Raw genomic sequence first — 27,308 nt, 5'->3', positions numbered from 1 at the left:
GAGCAGATTTAATAATGATTCAGCATTCATGGATTGGTCAGGAATAATCTTGCAGAAGAATGAAGCTAAACCCAAAAATCCTTTCAGCTGATTTTTATTCCTTGGCACAGCAAAGCTCTTGATCGCACTGATTTTCGTTTCATCTGAAAGAATTCCTTTCGCATTTTTAAGATGTCCAAGAAACTTAATTCTCTGTAAGGCAAAATTAGACTTTTACAAGTTGGTTGGTTGTAACTCTTGTGCCTTTTAATACAGTCAAGATCCTTGTGAGCACTGAGATATGTTCATCCCACATGTTAGTGGCTATTAATAAAGAATCCACAAACGTAGTAGTCCGGGTTCTTAATGCAGATCCCAGAACACAATCCATTGCAGAAATGAAGATTCCTGAGCTAATATTCAATCCAAGTAACATCATTTTAAATTGGTAGCTCCTGTAGTGTATTTTATAGATACCTCATCAAGTTTTACCTGCCAGTGCAAATACTGAAGATCTATGTTCATTAAATATTTTATGCTATGGAATTTCTGGATGAGTTCATCAGTATTTTCCAGATGAGTCCTCAAAGGAACAATGATTTTATTTATCTTGTGTGCATGTAACACCAGTCTCACTTAGGGACCATGAGCAATGGACTGCAATATGGACTAGTCGATGGCTCTGTCTGATCTCACTCTAGAATTCGATTGATTTCCTCTTCTACAGGTTTCTTAAGGTGCCATGGAACCATTTAGAAGCTGCAACAGTATGGTATGTGTGGCATAACATCAAGATGAAACACACATCCTTTGATAATCCTAGATTTTTCTTAAAAAAACAACTGAATGAGATAATAGCAGGCTTGATAACTGCTGCTTCTGTTCATCAGTGAGATGCATAGGTTCCTTTAGTTTCTTCGTTGCTTGATGTGAAAATGTAGATACTTTCATTATGTTCAGGGAAAAAATTGTTCGACATTTATTATTTGTGGTGATCCAGCTTACACAGACCGCACAGAAGTACCACTCATATACTCCTTCTTTCTGTATTAAGTAAACCTCCACTAGCGCACTATTGATCCAAAATTTCGCTCTCCCCGCTGCGAAGTCGACGCTTCCGTCCCTCTCTCGTGTGCTACTAACACCCAGAATACAATCCACTATCAATTTTTCAACAATTAGTAAATTCTGCATTTCACAAATTCAGTTTTGCCTGCATCCTGAAACTTGTGGACCTTGTGCTTAGTGCTCCTATAATTTTACAGTTCTCCATTGGCAAAACTGGTGGCTTTGCTTTTTACAATAGCTTTTGGAACAAAGTGCTTGATATCACATTAGCCGAAGATCCCATGTCTAATGTTACAGTGATTGGAATTTCTACGATTGTAGCAAGGATGTCCGACACTGACACGAAAGGATAAACCTTGTCACACCTATAAATGACCTCACACAATTCGTCTGATAATTCCTTTCGATCGTTATAACGTAGCATCTGCAGTTGCTGGAGGTAGCCCCTATTCGAATTCCTGACCGCGTCTCTGGGGCTCATGGCTGTCACAATTAGTTTCTTAGATGTGCATCACTACCACTACTTGCGCCGTCTGTTACAAACAAAAACAAATGTGTGTGAAATCTTATGAGACTTAACTGCTAAGGTCATCAGTCCCTAGGCGTAGATTATCCTAAGGACAAACACACACACCCACGCCCGAGGGAGGACTCGAACCTCCGCCGTCTGTTACCTCCATGATTATTGGTGTCTGCATGTGACCGTCTCCTGGCACAATCTGCGACTGATTCTGTCTTTGCTGTTGCGGAAAATTATTGCTCCAAAACTGGCCAGTTGATGGTTGGTGGTTATTAGAGTGGACTGGATTATACCTCTGATCGCCTCTATTAACTTTGTTACTGGCCGGTCGGAAGCCATAATCATTTCCATTTCCATTGTTGTTCTTTCAACTGTTGTTTTCGTTACCGTTTGGTACATTGCTTTAATTTGCTTTATCCATTTGGTTGGTTCTTTGTGTATTATCACCATTTCCATGGCCGCTTGGTGAGTGATAGACACCAGTGTTCACATTATTATACCCCTTATTCAATCCTGACGTAGACTTCAGGTCTTCTCGAATCAGGTCGATCAAATCTAACACTGATAAAGATTCCTACAAATTTACCTCTGGCACTGACTGCTAATATAGCTTTTAATATTCTCAATATATCCTGTTGTAACAGATCATGCCAGTAACGATATTTATTAAGATATTTTCCGCAGTACTTCCTTAACGTCTCTTTCTTGAATGGGAATGTTCAGGGTAAAATATTTCTTGGTGCTTCCTTTGTTGAATTCCGCGCGACCGGTATTCTGCTAAGAATGCCTGTTCAAATTCATCATAAGTCCGACAAGATTCGCATGTGTAGGTTTCCCATAGGGCATCTTCTGCTTGAATATAACCTGATACAAAGATCATCTTCTGTGCATCAGTCTAGTTCCTTGGCAAAGCTCCATTGAAGCTTCTTATGAACACTGCCGGATGTACCGTCCTCTTATTGGGATTACTGAAATTGCCGGTACTTCTCTTCGATATCAGGTGTAGAACACATGTACTGGCCCATAGCGGCTTCTTGTGGACTTTATGAGGGACTATAAAATGGCAAATACATGTTTGGATTTCCGTACCTGGATGCATCGCCCGAAGCTTGCTGTCCGTGGAGCTTAATATATCTTGCTACCACTGTTCATCGCCCCTAGAAAATCTTCTAGCTTTCCTTTGGTCATCTTAAAAGATTCCTCGACTTGCTCCTTCCATTTCAGGAAATCGGAACCCAGCTGAGTCTCAACCCCTTCTAATCCTTTTTTCTATTTGGAAATTTGTGTTAAGATTTTATGGGACCCAACTGCTGAGGTCTTACACACTACTTAATCTAATTTAAACTAACTTACGCTAAGGACGACACGCACACCCATGCCCAACGGAGGACTCGACACTCCGACGGGGGAAGCCGCGCGGACCGTGACAAGACGCCCCAGACCGTTCGGCTACCCCGCGCGGCTCCAATCCTTTCTTAAAGAAATTCTCTTCTGGCAATTCCGGGGACAAGGATGATACAGCAGATCTTACAACATCTATTATCGCCTGATTCAGTTGCTGTACCTTCGCCGTTGTCTAGTAATCGATCTCCTCCAATAAGTAACTCTTACGCACATCAAAATTTTCTTTCATTGTATCTTTCTGTCCAACCTTTTCTTCTACCTGATTCTGTCAATTCATATGGTCATGGACAGTATCACCTATCTTTTCCATCTCTATCGGAAATTTGTTTTGAGCCTGTCGCAATTTTAGTAACTCATTCGAAATGGTCTCTTTCTTTCTGATAAGATCGGATATGGTCTCTTGCATTTCGTTTTGATTTTGCACGATCAACGGAATTAAGTCAACCTGTGTCTGGATTTCAGACTGCTTGTGCCATCTGATCGACTTGAACATTCGTATCTTTTTGCTCTTGTGGCATGGTTGAATGTGCTTCTGCCATGGTTGACTGTACTTGCATTACACGAGACATATTATCAGATGGCAAACTAAGCTTTTGCGTAATTACGGTGAGGGATCAATCGCGGGTCCTGAGGATCTAGCCAGATCCTGCGCCACAGTTGTCGGGTCATCTATAGCGTCAGTTACGTTAGCTGACTGCATTTCACTTTCTTGTTCCGCTTTAATTTAAAACTGCGCGCGAGTTAAAACCATGAAATGCTGCCAACAGTTCCGTAAACTCTACTGCTCGGATTAACACACACATTAAATTGAGTCACTATTTCACACGCAATTAAAATATCTTAGCACTTCACAAATTACCGCTACAGTTTTTCTGCAGAATGATAGCGAAAATGGAAAACTATTCTTTACATAAAAAAGTAACAGAGTCCTTGCCACTCGCTCTCACTACCAGAACCAAGTTGGTGGCATAAAAGATGCAGAAAGACAATTGATTAGTGGTACGGCATTTAAATGTTGCCTTACGTCGAGTTTCTGGTCTGAAATTCGCATGTGACTGACCTGCGTAGTCTGCACACAATTTCGCAGCACCAGTACTCGTTAAGTTAAGGCATTAAATAGATACATACAAATATACACAGAGTCTTGGCCTAAATTTAACGTCCCAGCCCCTGTGAAACTGAAGTTAAACTATCGTGACTGAATAATGTGTCGTTACTTGAATGGCAACTTTTAGGCGAGAGAAGTCGCTTCCCCATTATCTTTACACAACTATCTCCCACACTTCTGGTAGAAATTTTGTTGCTATTTTGAATCCTTAAGTCTATAACACAAAGTGACTGGAAGTTACAGTTCATAATCTTACTCTGTCTGACTCTCGTCGTCGAAGTTAGAACCTGAAATAAAATCTCTGTAGCTCTGCAGAATTCCGGCGATCGTCGACTCTGAAACTTCTTAAAATAACCAGAGGCACAATCGCACGCATGGGGAAGCCGTCTTGGGTGCTGTGACGTACTGACTCTGCAGTGTGGTAATCAGTCTCCATGTTGTGTATCAATGTCGATAAAGTCCAAAATTTAATCTTGCAAAATAGAGCATAAACGACCGCGGTGCTGGCTCTACTAATTTCCCGGGATACAAAGTTCCCTACGAATACGACACACCAAATACTGTTCCGAACCACAAACGAGGGAGAATTTAAAAAACCAAGGAATTGAATTACCTTCTCCATTCATGAAATTATATTTCCCCATTAATGACTTCCCAGTACACATCATCCTCCTGTAGAAGCTGAAATGTTGTCACAATTAATCAAATTTCATTCCGTATTCAAGATGGCAGCCTACAAAGATGTCGCTACTTACAGTTCCACTGCGATCCTACTCTCCGTAATTCTAAACCCGAAGTAGTCAGACCATTGTAGACGTAATGGCTAAAGGGTTCAAATGGCTCTGAGCACTATGGGACTTAACATCCGTGGTGATCAGTCCCCTAGAACTTAGAACTACTTAAACCTAACTAACCTAAGGACATCACACACATCCATGCCCGAGGCAGGATTCGAACCTGCGACTGTAGTGGTCGCGTGGTTCCAGACTGTAGCGCCTAGAACCGCTCGGCCACTCTGGCCGGCTACTACCAGGCCTAATCGCTTTTCTTTCCTCTTGCGCAGTGAAAACATTTTCTACTCTTCAACTTTCAACTAAACCGTAGCTAGCTAGCGTTAGTAATTATAAAAAAAAAAGCACATTTGAAGGGCATTTTATTGAGCTCACATATTTCGTGCTCTCATTTCAGTTCACCTCAAAGATAAGGGTAGAAGGCTTTTAGTTACATTTTAATTTTAGCAGTCTCAGAATAAAGATGCACAAATGTAGTGCTATCTATTGACTATTTACAAATCCCAGAAGTCAATGTGTTGTTCAGTAATCGTTTGACTCTAGGTGAAGGTAAAATATTGGCTTGGAAAATCGATACTCGGGCCAGTTGCAAAGTGCGTGCTATAAGTCGACGTCTGTGTGCAAAAGGATCTACAACTGCTCAGATTTACCGCGAGCTGAAGGAAAGTAAGACACGGATGTCGAATAGGAATGTTGCAAATCGTATGTATTCATTAACAGTAACGAAGTGCTTCATTGGAAGACATGACAGCAACAAGTCTTGCTACCAAGTCTTCGAATGAAGCGCTAGTGAAACGATTAATTCCACGACATCCAGATATTTATGGCACTATATGACATTTTCGTTTATTTGGAGAGACGTGTATGAGGCCTGAAGATGGGATAGTGAAATGCTGTAAATGGTAGCCTTCAAAACAAACTAAAATAATATATTAAGTTACACGTCTGTTTGAGAAGTTCATTGACACTGACAATTGACAAGAACGTCCGCAACGGATTTTGCTTTCGTCATCGATAAAAACTGTTGCCATTGCTAGTTTCTTAATTTTGTTACAACGTTTCGACTTTTTTGTAAGAAGGGTGGTCTCCCGTAATCTCATTTTAACCGTTCTGGTGCGAAAATGCGCAGATGACAGCTCTCTGGACACACGCCATTTTAGCGCTGGCATGCAAACAAGAAACGACAACTCGTGACAGCCGAGACTCGTCAGTACGGCAGTGATACGCCAGGGGCGCTGCAGCAGACCCACTCGCCACGAATAGTCGACTTAGACAGCGAACTGGCGACTGCAGGGCGCCGAGCTGAGCCGCCAGCCGGGAGAGGGGCAGTGCGTCCCGCCCACGCCGGCACGCGGCTGCTGGCGGCTGCCGCCCCCCTTCATTGCTCAGTCTGCCGGCTCCTCCTCCGTAAGGACAACGACACGCGCCGCCGCGCCGGAGGAAGCTGATAACTCGCTTCCTGCCTCCCTAATAGTGCGCGCTGCCCGCTGCACGCTGCCCGCCGCTGCACTCGTCTTCGCAGTTCCAATAGACCTCACCCACTAGATGATGATGATGATGATGTTTGGTTTGTGGGGCGCTCAACAGCGTGGTTATCAGCGCCCGTACAATTACCCAATCTTTGCTCAGTCCAATTGCGCCACTTTCCTGGATGATGATGAAATGATGAGGACAACACAAACACCCAGTCATCTCGAGGCAGGTGAAAATCCCTGACCCCGCCGGGAATCGAACCCGGGACCCCGTGCTCGGGAAGCGAGAACGCTACCGCGAGACCACGAGCGGCGGACTCTCACCCACTAGCATTGCACTTTCCATAACATACGTAGGCTGCCTATAATTCTGCAGTTTACTTTCTTTTTTAGAATTCCGTACATCAGTCAGTAAAAATGGAAACCCTTATAACTACTTGTTGTCGTCTGGCTGTTTGTCTGTCTGCCAGACTATTTGAAACTATTTTCTTTTTCTGGAACTGGAAGACTTATTAAGTTGAAATTTGTCAAATATTAAGATTCCTTTAAAGTCAGTACCGCCATTGGACTGTTTTTTATTTGCAGTGTTACATATACACGATCATTATTTCGGCTGTACATTATCAAGTGTTTTAATGCTATACAGTGCCTAAGATGGCATACTGTGGTATTTAAAATACACTATTATAGACATTGAATGAAATTTTCACTCTACAGCGGAGTGTGCGCTGATATGAAACTACCTGGCACATTAAAACTGTGTGCCGGACCGAGCAGGCGAGGTAGTGGCAGAAGTAAAGCTGTGAGGACGGGGAGTGAGTCGTGCTTGGGTAGCTCAGTTGGTAGAACACTTGCCCGCGAAAGGCAATGGTCCCGAGTTCGAGTCTCCGTCCAGCACACAGTTTTAATCTGCCAGGAAGTTTTATTATACACATTGTCTGTCAATATTTCTGGTAAAAGCCTACTGCTTTGTTTTATTACTGATACTCAGTGATAAAACAAAGCAGTAGGCTTTTACCAGAAATATTGACAGACAATGTGTATAATAGTGTATTTTAAATACGACAGTATGCCATATTAGGCACTGTATAACATTAAAACACTTGATAATGTAAAGCCGAAGTAATGATCGTGTAAATGTAACACTGCAAATAAAAAACAGTCCAATGGTGGTACTGACTTTAAAGAAATATATTATGACTATGGCCCCACATTATGAAAAAATTATTACATATTAAGGTCTACGGCCCCTTCGTGATTTTAATCAAAGCAATCAAAAGAGGCGCCATATATGTCAGTTTGATATTCACAAGCTTAATAATCAAGATCTACAGGATACTTCTCGTTGACCTAGAATCATGAAATTTGGCAATAAGTAACGTTTCATACTACAAAAAAAAGGAAAAAATCCGAAAACTGTTAATTTATAATCACATCCCACGAAAAAAAAATTTTGTCATTTCTTATCTGCCTGTCTGTCTACCCCCTTTTTCTCAGCCCGGGGACCGGGTGTCTATGTTGCCCTCATCATTAGGTCATCATCATTTGTGACAGTAGCTAGATTGGACTGTGAAAAAACTGGACTGTGTAACAACTGGGACTTTGTACGGGCGCTGATGACTGCGCATTTGAGCGCCCCACAAAACCACCACCATCATCACCAGATTCTCACTGTCGTTTCCATTTCACGACCGATCGTAGCTTAACAAAGGTATATAATATTAAGTATTTATTAATGTTTTGCAATTTATTAATTGACTGTTCCTTCGACTGGGCTTCATGATTCAAAGATTTTGTTGGTACACAATACAACAGCGCAAGAGCAGAAGCCAAGACTAGCAGTTGACCCATTAAATTAGTATATAGTTGTGTGATTCCCCGTCTGGTCGTTGGACAGTAACAAACTAGTTATATGACGATTAGTTTCACTACGTAATTTTGTTACCACAAAGCATCCCGGTACGTAACAACATCACAAAAGGAGAACTAGTTTCCAAGTCTCTCATTCATTTTTAAGGAGAAGTATGCGCACTTGCGAGGTATAAGCTCCAGCAAACGATCCCGTGCGAAAATAGTATGCAGTTTTTACCTTCCGAAAATACAGGTTTTGAACTTTGCGCGCTGGTTGCCTGTCATACGCTCCGCCCCACTGCGTCGCCTAATGCCCCACCGCGTGCTGTACAGTGGAGCGAGTAAGAGGTTTGTAAAATACTGCTTTGGTATTGATAATACACTTTGTTCATTGTGTCAAAGTGTACGGCTTCTAACCTGTACCTGGTGGCAGAGATCTCTTTGCTTTGATCATATTATTGTTGCGATTCACATATGCAGTGTGAGTAAATGAAATGAATGAGTGTCTCATTAAAGGTGTAGCTATTTAATTATTAATATCGCTATTATGCATTATTTTGTTTGGATTTTAAAGCTGATACTGTTAAAGTTAAATACGTTTGCAGGAGATGTGATGTTCTTCAGCATGATTGCCATCGTTAATCAGTAAATCGAAAATCAGTAATTTCATTTTAAAATAATTCTTCATTTACAGGTAATTTTCAAACTAGAACAACCACAATAGTTCGCAGTAGGTGTATCTACTGAAGTCGATTGAAGACACACAACCGGTTTCGCAACCTTTAAGTTGCATCTCCTGGTGTATATCTTATAGAACAGTTCATAAATTAATATTTTGATAATAGGGAAATTAAAGTATCTGAGATATTTTAAAAGTACTGAGTGAACAGATTTAAATAAGAAAGAAAATATTGTGCATCTGGTTAGAAAATTAGGTGAGGATCACATACGCCCCACAAAGAACGGATGTGTCCGTATAGAGCTAACAGGATCAGTAATTTCATACCAAATTTGGTCATTTGCAGTGCTATGTCATACGGTGCAGGGAGCTATTACAGAATGCCGCAGAGCAACAGTTGGCGTGGCCTTCTTCAATTGGTAAAACCGTCGTCAATGATGAATTTACAATCTATAAAAGTGAAAGAATGGAACTAGGAATCAGGAATTCATTCTTGACTAAACAAGAGTGATACATGAACTGTATTCGCAGTTGAACAACCATGAGCCGTATAATGCAATGACAACAGTGAAAATATGTGGCGGACTGGGAGTCGAACCCGGATTTCCCTCTTTTCGCGAGCGGTCGTCTTACCACGCAGGCATGCCCAAAGAAGCTTTGTGTCGTAACTCGGAATAACACAGACACTGCAACATCGCAAAAAACAGTGAAGCGGTTGCGAGGTGCCGGGGCTAGCAGTGTATTTAACACTAAATTCTTCTAGAATCTACATATGTAAATGATGCTCTAAGCCCCCCCCCCCCCCCTATTCTAACTCCGACATTTGCTGTTGCACATGGATTAAAAAGATACACGAACTGACTGTAATCAACCCTGCAAGTGGAGTAGAAAAGAGTTTGGCACCTGCAATAATTTAATTTGATAAATAAGTTAAATAAAGGAAGGTTTCATTAACGTAGTGAGAAATGATAGGGTTGCTCTACCGATTAACAGAATGAAAGTTCTGTCCAAAATAACAATATGATTTATTAAGACTAAACACAAAATAATAAACAAAAACACATGAAACATTTACAATACATCAAATTGGCTCAAATTGGATACTCAAATAAATGCTGTGAAGGTGAAGTTGTCCCTAAACTAGATTGTGACATTTATGACGAACAACATTAATTGCTGCTACATTAGTGACAACTCAGACAATGAACACCCAAGACAGAACAAAGTTAGAAAAGACAAACAGGCGCGCCTTGCTGAGCTCTGATTATCACCTAGCAAAATTGCCTGCTTTGCCGGTGCTGCGGACACGATCTGGCGTACTGGAGGCGATGGCTGGTTGCTTCGACGTCTCGTCGTGGTGATGACAATGTCGCGAGTATAGTCCGAAACAAATTATCCTGGTCTGGTGGTTCCAGACTAAAGACTTCGTAGCAATACAAATGCGCCTCTGAGGGAGGCGAAGAAGGCTCGCCACACAATCACTGACGGTACAGTGATTGATTTTCACAAGCGAAGTCACACAGTAACTCTGATTCAGTCAACTTTAGCCAAAACTGCTCAAGACAGACAACATAGACCGCTTGTATGCAGAACGCTCAATTGCCTACTGTATCCGGAAAGTTACGTTGAAGTCGAAACTTCAGCAACTACGTTAAACAGTTACAATCAAATAAAAGTATATTAGACAGCCAACGGAAGGCAGGCTGTCCAGAGCAGTGAGCGCTCAGTCTTGTAACCTACCCCGACCGAAAGACGAGAGCCGACTACCCCACAAGAGCACCCATACAAACCGAACACAGATCATTCCCGTCCCCACGACAGTGGTCGTGGTTAACCGTTCCAATCAGCAACTCGAAAACCGGCGGAAAATTCCACCCTATTGCCAGAGCACTACCATTCCACCAATGGAGATTCTTGGCGCCAATTTCTGCACTGATTTTACTACGTCACGGAGCTATGCCCTGTACAAGCCAATCACAGTTACGATTTTGCAGAAAGCGCGGGAATTTGCCCGCCACAACTGCCTGGGTACACAAGCCATTCCCACGCCTCGCTGGTGGCCCGCCAGAAAGTGTTTTCGCTAAGTTTCTGCGAAGTAACGGAACCTCTAGCGCAGTCGCTACTTCAGGCCCCAGCGAGCGTGTCTCCGCCGCTATTCTACAATGTCGGCGTCTGGAAAGCATTCACTCGACTCCCTCACACCCGTCAGGTTACCCTTTCAAGATCAGCAGATCCCGCCTGTCACCGGACCACCCGGGTGACGAGAGACGCTGCGTGGGAAGTCCGCGTGTGAAGGAATAACAACTTTTCACAGCATGCAATTAGAGAGGAAAATCGTAAGATAGAAATATGAGAGGGGGCTCATGCCACCTCTCACGGTAACTAAAGTAAAAAGAAAGAGATGGGGACAGTTGTGTGAGTCTTTAATCGACTTCAGTAAGTTAAGCTGCCGCATACTATTGGACTTCTCATTCAGTTTTCTATTGTTAATGTTTTAACACTTGTATGTGAACTCCTGTGTTATGGCGTGTGAATGGTCAATGAATTATGTATAATTCTTCAATTGCTTGGGTGTATTCACATTGATTTGGAGGTTTATAAATAGTGGCAGAATACCAGTACGAGATTATTGTTAAAATAGTATTGAACATATATGGGCATGAGGTTGATATGTTATGTACTTATATTAATTTTCTATTTTTCGTGTAACAGAACATGTGTTCTCGAACAAGATTTCAAAACATATTGAGTAGATGTGGCCCCTTACCTCTCCTGTTCCCACGTGTTCAACATTCAGCGAGTAGGAGAGCTCTGGTTGTCATTAGACAGCTATAGTCGGTTGGAGCGAGTGCGGAAGTTTAAAAGCTGTTCTTTTAGAAGGTCAAAACTGTGTACTGTCGTAATAATGACCCAAATTTTCGGACGGGGTAGTTTGCTGCCGCTGATGTCTTGCAAGTGAGCTTTTTGCTCCTTAAAATACGAGGTCGAGTTGATGATGCTTCCTTGTCAAAGCAATATCCTCTCACAAAGAAGTCCAGTTTTTGAAAGTATTGTAACGGCTTTTGTTACGTAATTGTCATCTTCTGGGAGTACACTCTTTCATCAAGACGATTTCAACTGTTGAAAGTAATAAGTAACCTCATGAAACCAAAATTATTGTCCCTCATTGAAGCGGTCAGCTGCCAACTTGAAAATTTTAACAAAAGTTATGTAAGCGTTACACAATATTAAAAAAAAAAGTAATCATGAAACCTATGTCGCAATTTCTAATATCCGTGCAAACGTAAAATCTTCAAATGAAAAAAAAACACTAGAATGAAGAAATAAAATTAATAGGTAGAAACTAAAAACTGGTTACTTCAGGAATTCTGCACGCTGCTTCCGTACTTGGTGCCACCAGCGATAAGTGCCTTCGCCCTCTGTTCGTGGCCTACTCAATGGAGTGAGCGCAGAAGCTCTGGGCTCGCTTCCGCCACCTCTTACGGGTGACCGAGAGACACACAGACACAGTAACGTCATTAAGACAAGTCCCGTCTCGAGGGCCCTTGGAAGGAAAGCGTGAATCACGCTTCCTGTCTTTCAAAACGAGGCGCGCGACGAGAGGGCAGGTCTAAATATCCGGCGCTGCAGGAAGCTTACGCAAGAGGTCGTCTTCACCACGACAAGGGGCGAGGACACGCATTTCCCGCGCCCAAGCAGTCGCCACTCTTCGGGAATTCTGGAGATTCCAGACGGCGTGGTGTGAAGTCTTCTAACGAAGAATGCTTCATAGCTATGAAATTCCGAGATGGCAAATCCACATCATCATCATCATCAACTTTACTCTGAGACCAATCATATGACGGAGCAATGAAAGCGAGATCCCATTACTATTCCCGTCATATGACTGCTCAACGACAGCGTGCCCTCACTAAGAGGCGATACAAAATATTTAATCGATTCACAATTATCAATAGTCAGTCAGAGTTTGTGTTTCTTCCTTATTTCATTTCTTCATTTTCTGATGAGGTGTTTCAAGTAATTGTTAATTTACACCGCTATTTGACTGTATTGTTGTTTATTTAATTACGACCCAGGTTTCGGTCTTCTATGTCATTTTCAAGTGACTTTCTCATTAAGATATACTGCAGGACATCAAGCTCAAAATTGGCCATAATTTAAGAAAAATATTCCCTCCCAACGAAATGCCACACGTAAGACCAGCATGTTGCAAAAAAACCTGTCCTTATTAAATATGACGTGCTCACAGTATTATTTACTGATATTTTTGCAAGATGGTGGTTTTACATATGGCATTTCGTGGGTAGCGATTATTTTTCTTCCGTTATGGCCAATTTTGAGCTTGATGTCCTGCAATATATGTTACTGACAAACTCAATCACTTTAAAATGCCATAGAAGGCCGAAACCTGGGTCGTTATTAAATAAACGACAATAAAGTCAAATGGCCGTGTGTTTATTTAAGAATTATCGTATGATTGTAGCTCAGCAAGATCAATAACTGTTTTAAGTAAAGTAATGTAAAAATAGACCATTACTGGAATGATCAATTACTGTCATTCATCTGTGAAATTTTCTTCTTTTTACAGAGGGTCGATCGATAATGAAATGGAAATAATGAAATTATAGTTCCAACATATTTCACAATAACGTGCTGACCAATACCAATAATCAAGCAGAAATAACAGTAACTTTCACCCATCACATAATACGAAAAAGGATTCTCTCATTGTTAAGCATAAATGGTAGTTACTTTTCAAAACAGAGATACAGTAACATGTACTCACTTACATAGTACAAATTTTATATTTCCTGTGGGAAGTACTAGTGTACAAGAATTTACGTCTTCTCCCAGTTATAGATAGCAACTGCAGTAGTCCAGAAATTCCTTAATTACTCGCACTGAAACAGATAAGTAGATTAATTGACAGCGCGACACAGCAGTGATTACATGAGGGCTACTATAGTGCTGTACACAGTAGCGTATTATTGTTATTATCATTATTAGTACTATTGCCGGCTGGAGTGGCCGAGCGGTTCTAGGCGCTTCAGTCTGGAACAGCGCGACCGCTACGGTCGCAGCTTCGAATCCTGCCCCGGGCATGGATTTGTGTGATGTCCTTAGGTTAGTTAGGTTTAAGTAGTTCTAGGGGACTGATGACCTCAGAAGTTAAGTCCTATAGTGCTCAGAGCCATATTAGTACCGTACTATTAGTGGCTGTGGTCAGACACAAAACAATTACAGCCTGAAGTCTTCCAATTTCTGCAGTTCAGGAGTGAAGAATGCGTCAGTCAAGTGATTTAGGAACAGTAGGTACAGTGCACACATTTTGACTTGTTTGATTTTAAATGGGGTTGCAGTGAGTAGGTCAAGTTAGTCCAGCAATGGAGGGGAAGTATGTTTTGTAACAAGCGTCTACCCTCACCGTGAATAGCTTTCTTGTCTGAGAAGGAATTGTGGGTAGCACTTGGGATGAACCCCGAATTCCTTCGTCATTAATTCGAACTCCCGCTTACCCCCCCCCCCTCTCGCAACCCCCCCTTCGCTCCCCCCCACCCCGCCCGCCCCCGTGCACACAAGCTAAATATCATTCATCTTTCAACGTTTTAAAAATAGAAGTGTTCCAAGAGAAGTCTTCTACAATTTAGTTAGGTTCTAAAGTTGGTGATGATGTGGCGGAGGGGAGGGGGTGAAGCAACAGGAGTTGAGGGGGGAGGGGGATACTAGCTAATGTCTGACTGCAGTCGGGGTAACGGTCTAAGAAAGGTTGGGACCCACTGCTGGTAACATTTTGGAATTCACGAGTGACTCCTTCCACTGCCTCCAAGCGATTTTTTGCAGTCACTCTCCGCACTGCTCCACAGTCCCCGCCCGACAGTGCTCCCTGAGGTCTGCCTGGTATCGGTTTGTGTGCAGTTGCCCCTTCGCGTTTCCACTTCACAATCACATCGTCCACAGTTGAACTGGACAGCTTTACAAGGCTTGAAATGCTCCTGATTGATCTGTTACTCAGGTGACATCCAGTGACTAGCCCACGTTTGAAGTCACTGAGCTCTGCTGACAGATCCATTCTGCTGTTACTGCTTGCTCCGTCTCTCGTGACACCTGGTGATCAATTCTGCATTACATGGGGACGTGCGGATACTTTACGCCAGTTAGCGTTGGTAAGTTATTCCATTCCGGCATGTCCAGACTCTCGACGTGCATGCATTCTCTGACACACTGCTTCCGTGAATCAGCGCAGACGATTCCGCACTTCAGGAGGTCACACCTTGCCGCTGTCACCGGCGTTAAGGAATTAATCACCCGTAGTTTCCCGGGTGTGGTTTACAACCGCGCTTTCCGTCTCTACGTGTCTAAGCATGCGTCATCTCTTTCGCCTTGATGCCACTCCATTGGTCTTCGTTTTACGTTTTGTTTTACTGGAGACAGACTGGCCTCGTGGTCGCTTGTCTTCAAGTTCCTTTTGAAGCCATTTTCTCATTGTTTTTCTTTGTCTATCCTCTTTACATCTCCAAATGATTTTGAACCATATGCTCTTGTGTTTTCGCTTAATGGTTGCTTCACTGATGGTTCTTGACTAACATTTTGTTTCTCGTTTGGTTAGGGTTTCGACTTCCGCAACTTAACTTCTGCCTCCTGCAGTCTACTTCTCTGGTTACACCTACATCTACGTCTACACTCCGCAACCCACCTTTCGGTGTGTGGAGAAGGGTACTTTGTGCACCAGCGTCACTAACCCCCTTTGCTTGTTCCATTCGCGTATAGTTGGCGGGAAGAACGACTGCCGATAAAACTCTGCGGAAACTCGAATCTCTCTAATTTTGTTTCCCTGGTATTTTCGCGAGGTGTACGTAGCAGGAATCAATATATTGGTTGACTCTGCTAGGAACGGGCGCTCTCGGGACTTTAATAATAGAACACGTGGTGACGAAGGAAGCTTCTCTTGCAGTGTCTGCCACCGGATTTGGCTGAGCATCTCCGCGACGCTTTCGCGCATTCTAAATGAATCTGTGACGAAATGCGCCACTCTTCTTTGGATCTTCTCTATTTCTTCTATTGATCCTATCTAGTATGAATTCCAGAACGACGAACATAATTCAAATATCGGTCGAGCGACAGTTCTGTAAGCTACCTCTTTTGTGGGTTTACTGCAGTGGCTGAGGATTCTTCTAATGAATCTCGGTCTCGCATCTACCCTATCTGCCACTAGTTTTATGTGGTCGTTCCACTTTAAATCGTTCCACTCGTATACTCCTAGCTATTTTATGGAAGTAACTGCTGCCGGTGATTTCTCTGCAAACGTATAATAATACAATACTAGGTCTTCCTCCCTGCTTGGGCGCGATACGTTGCATTTCTTTCTGTTCAGGGTGGGCTTACACGAAAAGTCCTTACAAAATACGAACACTATACCTCTCACTGTTCTCAACAAGAAAGCCAGACACATAATATCGTTTTTTTTCTACAACCATAGCGATTATTCAAAAATTTGTGATATAATGATGATGGAATTTGCGTCCATGTTTCTTTGTAGCTTTGTTACGGCGTTTTATGGGCAATTCATATGGCATTCGACCGAAGTCCAATTCATTCCGGAGATGTTATGTGTGATACAATTCGAGTTAAGAAACTGGCTTAACCAGCAGAATCACCTTGTTTTCACCAAAACAACTACCGATGAAGTACCAAGAGCAATTTTAAGAACATTTCTCGTGGAGCAATACAATGTCTAGCAAAAATACTTAAAACTTGGATAGAAAACAGACTTTACTGCAGTAAAATATTTATCTGCAGTGGTGACTATTTCGGTCAGAATGTGACCATCTTCAGTTACCAAGATGGCAGGCGATGGGGTGAACGGAGCAGGTGTCGTGGCTCCACGAGCGTCGATTGACCGAAACCGGTTACCACTGTAAATAAATATTTTATTGCTGTCGTGACTGTTTTTTAAGCATTTTTAAAATGTGAACATTTTTTTGTTCTTTGTGCAGAGGACCAACATCATTCTGGATCTAGCCTCAAGGTCAAGTGAAGAAGGAGCAACGAAATGAAATGCAGTACAGTTGAAAATTTCGTACGAGGAAGTTTCGTGCCTTTTGAGTCGAGAATTTTTAGCAGACGAACTAATACACACATACAAAGTAAAGGAAATAAAAACAACCAAATATCCCTAACACAATTTGCTGAAACACACATTAGAATTATGTTGTGAAGTAATAGCAATATCTGTCTTCGTCTGCAAGATAAACAGCGTGATACAGAAAAAAGGTCAATTGTCAAACGTTGTCAGAGTAGCTGAACTAAAATTGTTCCCACATACACTCCTGGAAATGGAAAAAAGAACACATTGACACCGGTGTGTCAGACCCACCATACTTGCTCCGGACACTGCGAGAGGGCTGTACAAGCAATGATCACACGCGCGGCACAGCGGACACACCAGGAACCGCGGTGTTGGCCGTCGAATGGCGCTAGCTGCGCAGCATTTGTGCACCGTCGCCGTCAGTGTCAGCCAGTTTGCCGTGGCATACGGAGCTCCATCGCGGTCTTTAACACTGGTAGCATGCCGCGACAGCGTGGACGTGAACCGTATGTGCAGTTGACGGACTTTGAGCGAGGGCGTATAGTGGGCATGCGGGAGGCCGGGTGGACGTACCGCCGAATTGCTCAACACGTGGGGCGTGAGGTCTCCACAGTACATCGATGTTGTCGCCAGTGGTCGGCGGAAGGTGCACGTGCCCGTCGACCTGGGACCGGACCGCAGCGACGCACGGATGCACGCCTAGACCGTAGGATCCTACGCAGTGCCGTAGGGGACCGCACCGCCACTTCCCAGCGAATTTGGGACACTGTTGCTCCTGGGGTATCGGCGAGGACCATTCGCAACTGTCTCCATGAAGCTGGGCTACGGTCCCGCACACCGTTAGGCCGTCTTCCGCTCACGCCCCAACATCGTGCAGCCCGCCTCCAGTGGTGTCGCGACAGGCGTGAATGGAGGGGCGAATGGAGACGTGTCGTCTTCAGCGATGAGAGTCGCTTCTGCCTTGGTGCCAATGATGGTCGTATGCGTGTTTGGCGCCGTGCAGGTGAGCGCCACAATCAGGACTGCATACGACCGAGGCACACAGGGCCAACACCCGGCATCATGGTGTGGGGAGCGATCTCCTACACTGGCCGTACACCACCGGTGATCATCGAGGGGACACTGAGTAGTGCACGGTACATCCAAACCGACATCGAACCCATCGTTCTACCATTCCTAGACCGGCAAGGGAACTTGCTGTTCCAACAGGACAACGCACGTCCGCATGTATCCCGTGCCACCCAACGTGCTCTAGAAGGTGTAAGTCAACTACCCTGGCCAGCAAGATCTCCGGATCTGTCCCCCATTGAGCATGTTTGCGACTGGATGAAGCGTCGTCTCACGCGGTCTGCACGTCCAGCACGAACGCTGGTCCAACTGAGGCGCCAGGTGGAAATGGCATGGCAAGCCGTTCCACAGGACTACATCCAGCATCTCTACGATCGTCTCCATGGGAGAATAGCAGCCTGCATTGCTGCGAAAGGTGGATATACACTGTACTAGTGCCGACATTGTGCATGCTCTGTTGCCTGTGTCTATGTGCCTGTGGTTCTGTCAGTGTGATCATGTGATGTATCTGACCCCAGGAATGTGTCAATAAAGTTTCCCCTTCCTGGGACAATTAATTCACGGTGTTCTTATTTCAATTTCCAGGAGTGTATTTCGTTTTGTGAGCGATCACGTTTGCTGTTTCGAGATTAAACTAAAAAAAAAAAAAAAAAAAAAAAAAAAAAAAAACAGATCAAAACCAGACATGCTCCATCAAATATCACAGTCTCTAGTACATCCTCAAGTATATATCTTTAGCGAGTTAAATAAATTAACACGTGGGTACCATATTATGAATTGCGCCTCATCACTTCACACAAATTCCTTCCACTGTTCTACAGACCATAAAAAGCGATTCAAACAGCCTATAAATGGTTCGTCACTACGGTGGTCTCTGTTACTCAGGACCAACGGAAGTGACCAGCAGTAACTGACTACATCAGATTCCTTCAGTGGTCGGTGTTTATTAGACAGGTCGCCAGAGCTACAGTAGCGATGGCTGCGTGATGTGTCTCCCTGATGTTTGCACGTGACAATAACTCTGCTGTACGCAGACCTGTGTGCAGATAACTTCTGTGACATTTTACCCAAAAAGTTCGGCTCTTACAGTCGTGGTACGTTTAGGTTGACTCAGCCCTCTCCATTCGTTACGACAGAAAATGGGCATATGATGTGCCGGCGCCCCCCCAAGCGCGCGCGCGCACACACACACACACACACACACACACTCACTCCCCAGACTCAATGCTCGACATCATACAGAATGTGTTTCTATTTGCTGTGGGAATCTGATCGACATGGTGAATTCGTTAGCACACATAATCCCTCTTGAAAAACTGATGGAGGTATGACACGTGAAATGACTGAAAAGTGCACTGTACATTTTCAAAGAAGGGACACACTATAAATATTTTATAGCTGCTGCTTTAGAGCCAGTATCAATACGATTTAAAAATCGAAGTTTAGTTTCAATTCTATTCTAAAATTAAATGTTACGTAACCACTTTGTACAAAAACACATAGTGGTACAGTAATAGATCTCTTTATACAGAAGCTCTTAATCATTTATATCTATTAAATGGTGATAATTTCAGCGGTCGTTATGGTTTAACACATGCACATAACTTCATAGTGGTCATAAACCAATAATGACGTCGTCGTGAATACAGAAAGCATTAATACTCTCTTTAATGCACCATTTTCCTTTCGCACCCTCAAATAATAAATCTAAAACATTTTCATCTTTACTTTTTTTTACTTCACTTCAGAGCTCTTTCGTGTCATACGAGAAGTACGTGTGTAGTTCAATTTACTGTGTTACATTCTTTGACAGAGCACATAACTGAAACCAACATCAGGAGAGTGGTTTTATGCATAACCGATATCATTAAATAAAGCTGCCAACTGGTGCCTCTCAGAGTGCGCGAACACACACAAAAGAATGAAAACAGTATTAATGCTGATTTTTAAAGACTAGTCCTTTAGTAGCCTCGGCATATACGTACATAAGCTTATGCTATCCAGTTGTCATAAGAAACAATAAACCTGACCACTGAGGCGTCGACGTGCTATTTGAGTCTAATGACGGTATTACAAACAACAGTAGGAGGCCTGAAGAAACCTTTATTGACAATCTGTGAACTCCGATTTGTTTATCGCGAAAGGGAGTTATTTTCGTAGCATTTACGACTTTCTTTGTGATATAGCGAGGGATACCGGAGGTTTGTTGTTACTAACTGTGATGCCTTATTCTGTATTTCTTTTCTACGGTATTACTTTTTCTATGTGGTGGAGGAGCAGCAGGAATGAAATTAGCGATAAACTTAACATCGAAATTGAACGTCACACGTAGCAGACGAAGTGACAGAATTCTGCTACCTTGGAATCAAAATAATGTACGATTGACGAGTGTATAAGAAACTGAATAGGACAGGGAAGGAAGACATCCCTCCTGAGACAAGTCTACCAGTAGGCCTATCGAACACAGGATTCAATTGGAGGATGAAATTTCCGAGTATGTATGTCTGGAGCACAGCGTTACATGGAAGTGAATCGTAGGCTAGGGACAAACAGGAAAATAAGAAAATCGAAGCGTCTGAGATATTGCTGCAGAAGGATGTTTTGAAACTGGATGGATGACGCGAAATGATAAGTTCTCCGCAGAATCGGAGATAAAAACAAATAAATTCCGTGGTGCTAGAGGAACCCGTATAGGGCAAAATGTGCAGATCACACAGAGATTGACCTACACGTATCTCATAAATACATCGAATGTCCTCAGTTGAGGCGATGAGGGAAAGAAAGACAGCAAGACGTGTCGGTTGGCGTAAAAGCAGACGGAAGACTGATGACAGTTAAAAAAGTGGGACCTAAATCTCATGGTGTGTGTATGCACGTAATAATTTGTGAATACGTACCATTTTTGAATAAGTATGTAGGATCACGTGTTACAAGCTTACAAGACAAAAAATACTATGAGAAAAAAGGAAGGAAGGAAGGAAGATCGGCTCACGCAAAATATTTAACTTCTACTGTATGTTGATAAGTTTTTTTTTTTTTTTGCGACCAACAATTGCAACTCAATAAGGCACAATTTTTTGCCATGAGCATTTCGCCTTTGTCTTTGCAAGGCACTTTCAGTGGCCTTCAATATGTACATATTTTGGTTTATGCTATTTATTTTACAAGTAGTACCTGTTACGCTACATGTGATAAACAGGTCTGGCACTTTTGTATTTCTGTGATGCACCAAGTATTTAAAGTTCTTCCCACAGATTTCGTGGACGTTGATCTACATGCTGTGTTCTTGTTTCTTTGTTGTAACAGGTGTCTTTCTTTTAATTGCCATTTGAAATTTCGTGTTGTACACATCGTAGCATTAGGAATTGGACATACGTTTTGATATGTTTTGGACTTGTGAGATCACGCCCATCTACAAGAAGGGCAGTAGAAGTGATTCACGAAACTACCACCCAAACTACCGTCCAGTACCCTTGACATCGATTTGTTGTAGAATCCATATTCTGAGCTCAAACATAATGAAGTATTTTGAACAGAGGAACAGAGTGATCTCCTCAATGCCAACCAACTCGCACATTTCCCCCACGACATACTGAAATCCCTAGACCAAGGCAGTCAAATGCTGGATTTATTGATTTCCGAAGACCATTTGACTCAGTGCCACACCTACGCTTATTGTCAAAAGTACGATCATATGGGGGTATCAAGCGAAATTTGTGACTGGACTGAGGACTTTTTGGTACGGAGAACGCAGCATGTTATCTTGGGTGGAGAGTCACCGTCAGATGTAGCAGTAATTTCGGGTGCGCCCCAGGGAAGTGGATTGGAACACTTGCTGTTCGTGTTGTATATTAACAACGTTATAGACAATATTTATATTAAAATCAGGCTTTCTGCAGATGATGCAATCACCAATAATGAAGCACTATCTAAAAGAAGCTGCAGAAATGATAAATTTCCAAAGTGGTGCAAAGATTGGCAACTTGCTTTAAATATCCAGAAACGTAAAATTGTGCACTTCACAAAAAACTTGGTATCGTATGACTATAACGTCAGTTAGTCACTGTTGAAATCTGCCAACTCGTACAAATACATGGGTGTAACATTTTGTAGGCATATAAAATGGATGATCACACAGGTCCAGTCGTTAGTAAAGCAGATGGTAGACTTCTTTTTATTGGTAGAATTCCGGAAAAATCTACAAAGAAGACTGTTTACAAATCACTTGTGCGACCTTGTAAGTAGGCTGTTTAGATTTTTATATTGGTAATGCCACGTAGCGCTCTGTATGAAAATCACTGGCTGTGCTGTGTGCAGCCTGTGGCTAGTTTGCATTGTTGCCTGCCATTGTTGTCATGAACTGCTATAGCTGGATGTGAACAGCGCGTAGCGTTGCGCAGTTAGAGGTGAGCCGCCAGCAGTGGTGGATGTGAGGAGAGAGATGGCGGAGTTTTGAAATTACATATATTATGACTTGTGATGATATTAAGGTAAATACATTGTTTGTTCTCTATTAATATCTTTCATTTGCTAACTATCTCTATCAGTAGTTAGTGCCTTCCGTAGTTTGAATCTTATATTTAGCTGGCAGTAGTGGCGCTCGCTGTATTGCAGTAGTTCGAGTAACGAAGATTTTTGTGAGGTAAGTGATTTCTGAAAGGTATAGTTTAATGTTACTCAGGGCCATTCTTTTGCAGGGATCTTTGATAGTCAGATTGCGTTGCGCTAAAAATATTGTGTGTCAGTTTAAGCACAGTCATGTATAATTTGTTCTAAGGGGACGTTGCATATGTCGACCCTTAGCCTAGGATACCTCACTGGAATCTTCTGATTTTTTCTTGTAGTTTGTGTATTTAGTGTAGCTTTTGTTTATTGCTAGCGCGTAATTATAGAGAGAATTTCCTTGGTAGTTGTGGTTTTTCATTGTTGCACAGTAAAACAGTTGTGGCATGCATGTAGATTTGCACCACGTATTTCACAGCTGCGCTTGCAATTAACTAGATATTATTTTCAGTTCTATGTTAATGTGTTCTCTTATTTTTGCTCTTAAAATTGTACTTTTCTGTGTTGTCGTGTGAAATATTGTGACAATAATGGCGTGTGAAAAACGTAATACTAGGCTCCAAAGTAAACTCAGAAATGATAGTGAAGATGAAAGCAGTGTGTTAGCGCCACCGAGTAATGAATTAACTAATGTTCAAAGTAGTAATTTGGTAATTGTACATAGGGAAATGGAGCGGGCTGCAAACAATGGTGTAGACAGTGAAACAATTAGTGAACAGGGAAGCATTATCGATCGATCGGTCGGCAACAGCTTGCCTCAGGAATCCGAAATGACAGGACACAATCTTGCAAATACTGTAGATTCAGGTTTTGCGTCCTCACCGTTTTCTCAAATGAATCAAGACACATTTTCTGCTTTTCAAACTGCAAATATTGCCGGTTCAAATGCATTGCCGAATAGCACTGAGGAACATGTTTCAGACACCAGTGCACTGTTATTACAGTTAATGCAACAAATGGGACAAAGGCTACAAAAGTTAGACACAACGCTTGAACAAAATCAGAAACAAATGGGACAAAATCTTCAAAAGTTAGACACAATGGAACAAAATCTTCAAAAGTTAGACACAATGGAACAACATCAGAGACAAACACAGCAACAGTTACACATAATGGAACAAAATCAGAGACAAACACAGCAAAAGCTTCAAAAGTTAGACTCATTGGAACAAACACTTGAACAAACACATGAAGATTTAACTACTGAGTTACATGACATTGAATCGAAATGTCAAAAAGTCTGTAATGACGTAAAAACACAGATTTTTGAGCATTTTCAACCTATTTTTTCGCGGCATGAAAATGCATTACAGAATCACGAAGCAGCCATAAAAGAACTGCAAACCATTGTTCATGAAAATCATGAGACCTTGTGGGCTAAAATTGACTCAGTTGCATCTACCGATTCGGTTACACAACTTGCAAAAATTCAGGAAAACTTAAAGGACACAGTAGATTCGATTTCAACACAAATGGACACTCTGAAGCTTGGTTCAGAAAAACACACTGAGGAAATGTGTTCATTATCAGAGAAAGTAGTTGAACTTTCGGATCAGCTAAATAATTTATCTACGAAGGTAGATGATAATCTGAATGACGCAAAACCGGTAGTCTTTAATGACACGGAAGAGAGCGAACAAATTAGGAAACTGAAACAAAATCTGAATCAAATTGATACGCAACATCAAAGAGAAATCCGGGAAGTACAAGATCAGCTGACACAGGTAATACAAGAATTACGTATTTCAGAGGACACTCACGGTCCAATACGGGAAGAGGGACATAGAAATACGGAACAGCCACAAATTAATAACACAAGGCACTTCGGAAATTATGAAAGAAATTGGCAAGGTACACCGAATTTTGAGATGGAACCGCCGAAACGACGTAACAATGACCGACATGCGACTCGCCGACGTGATGATTTTGATTATAAGCTGTTCATTACTACACGTAAATTCAAAACGTTTAAGAACTCTGCCAACGACATTCATCCACAAGCGTGGCTCCATCAATTCTCTCATTGTTTTCCTCCCAACTGGTCATTGGAGCACAGGTTAGAATTTATGTGTGGTTACTTGGAGAATGAACCAGCTGTAAGAATGCGATCGGTCATTCACGATTGTCACAGTGAAGGAGAATTTTACCATGCGTTCCTCTCAGCATATTGGTCTCAAGCTACACAAGACCGAGTAAAACATAGCATCATGATGATGAAACACTTTGAACAATCTGAATTTTCCAGTCTTGTCAAATATTTTGAAGACATGTTGCACAAGAATCAGTACCTGTCAAACCCATACAGCCCCTCAGAACTCATCCGCATTTGCTTAATCAAATTACCTGAACATTTACGGCATATTATTTTGGCAGGACGTTGCAAAGACGACATTGAAGCTTTTCAGGGACTCTTAGAAGAATTAGAAATTGACACAGACAGTCGCGGGATGCGAAAACAGGAAAACAATCACTACAGGTCACATCCGTCACAATTCCGTGATGACAGAAACAATAAATGGCCACGACAAGCCTATTCTTACAACGTAAGTCGTGACCAAAACAGACACCACCCATATGACAACCACTGGCAGAGTAATAGTCACAGGGAAAGATCACCTTTCCGCAGTAATGACTATCACAGAGACAATCAGAGAAACAGACAATATGGGAACCAAAACAATTATTATCAAGGGAGACAGAATAACTTTAGACACAACGGTCCAGCACGCAGTTATGACTCAGGGAGAAATTCTCCACCACATGACCGACAAACAAGAAACTATGTAAACTACCGACAAAACGACAGACTTGAATTTCATCAGAACTGGTGAGCTTTAAGCACAGCTGGGCCCTCTCGGCAAGGCGAATTTGTGGAAGTTAGGCCTCCTAATCCCAGTAACGGCGCGCGCCAACAAAGAAACAGACAATGACTCACACCGCAGGCAGCCGCGTGCGCCGGCTGGCTCAGAGAAAAATAACATAGACGCTAACCTTGAGAAAAATTTTAGCACTCCTCACCGACATATACCACATGATAATTGCGTTGAAGCTGAAACTCTGCGTACTAGGAAGAGTAAAGGTTTACACCACATTTCACATGTAAAACCGTTTATTGAAAGATAATCTGCTTTTTAACTTTGTCTTTGCCATAAAATTTTTCACTTCACGTTACTAGTACTCTTTGTCACACTTACAAACTGTTAACATGCAACTATGTTTTAAAGCTAACTAACTATCCAGTCTAGAACCTAGGGTATATATTTAGACAGTAATTACCACTGCTTTGTGATAGTGAACAGAGGACACAGTGTTACTGTGTGTGTACATTTTTGCTTGTTAGTTGCACGATCGCGTAACGACTATAAGGCTCACATATTTAGAACATATCTGGTACTGCTAATGAGATTTTAATGCAACATTTTGGTTTACTTGAAAATACATTCTGGATTTAAGGTACTTTCTGTGAAATGCCAGAGGACACAGTGGTTAGTTAATGTGACAGCTACATGATTATATCACGACGTTACTAATGTGTGACACAATTTACATTGTTGCTTTTGCGGAGTATCTGTTTTATATCTGCAGGGTTTTTCTGAATTTTTCTGGAAAGCAAAACATGTTTTAGTGGTAACTTTTGTGGTATAGCTACAAGGAGACAGCCTTTTCTGTAGCACAACAATACGTTACGGCACAGTACTTTCTTCATCACGGCAATAAGCGTAATAACTAAGAAATCTATACGCAAAGCATTTCACTTTTGTTTATCATGAGGTAAGTACATTGGCTTCTGCTGAACTTAGCTTTGGAGGACGATAACTATGACACTTACACAGAGATTATCTTACAGCAAGACGCACATTTAGCGCTACAGGACACGTATTTGAGTGATTAATTTTGTACTTAAACCATTTATTTTTAAAGATTTTTGAATTACAAAGAAAGTTTTCCGTGATACATTTCATTCCATTGCTGTAATCTGTAACACCTGAGGGTATAATTACAATAAACCTCAGGGGGGTACACACCTACTTTGTGTACCATGTGTTTGGCAAGCACAAGGAGCCCTAGCTAATATGGTATTTGCTTATACAACTTTACACATCGGTGCCATATTTCTCTAAAACATAAATTACACAGCTATCTGATCATTTAACTGAGAGATAAACATGTTTTTTACTACGTCAGTGACACATGTTTACACAATTACAGAGTTGGATTACTTCACACTTACGAAATTGTATTTTGTCTGCACTTTGTGAACTGTTCATATTTTTTTGGAACCATTGTGATACTACGAGAGCTTTGAATGATGTATTTGGTATGGGATCATGATTTTTAAAGTACTTTTGAGGTAGATGACACTATTGACATGAGCAGAGAATTTTCTTTAGGTTTTGAAATTATTGCAGAAAGCTACGACGATTTTGAGATTTGACTGAGGTGTTATGATGTTATTTTTACGACGACGATGTGTATTATGCTGTTGAGGTTTGTTTATGTCAATAAGATGATGCTACCATATATGAGGAATGTGATTACGTGTTTATATGTATATGAATAATGAATAGAAGTTAGGGACTCTTGACTTGTGAAAAAGGATGTTGGAAACCAAGAATCGTACTTTAAGAGTTATGAAATGTGTGTAAATGCATGAATGTATCACAATGCCGGCGAAAATTTTTTGGACACTGTTATATTCATAGGATTTTGTTTCTACAC

The sequence above is a fragment of the Schistocerca cancellata genome, chromosome 2, assembly GCF_023864275.1.
Source record: "Schistocerca cancellata isolate TAMUIC-IGC-003103 chromosome 2, iqSchCanc2.1, whole genome shotgun sequence".
Lineage (NCBI taxonomy): Eukaryota > Metazoa > Arthropoda > Insecta > Orthoptera > Acrididae > Schistocerca > Schistocerca cancellata.
This window is presented reverse-complemented; position numbering follows the sequence as displayed.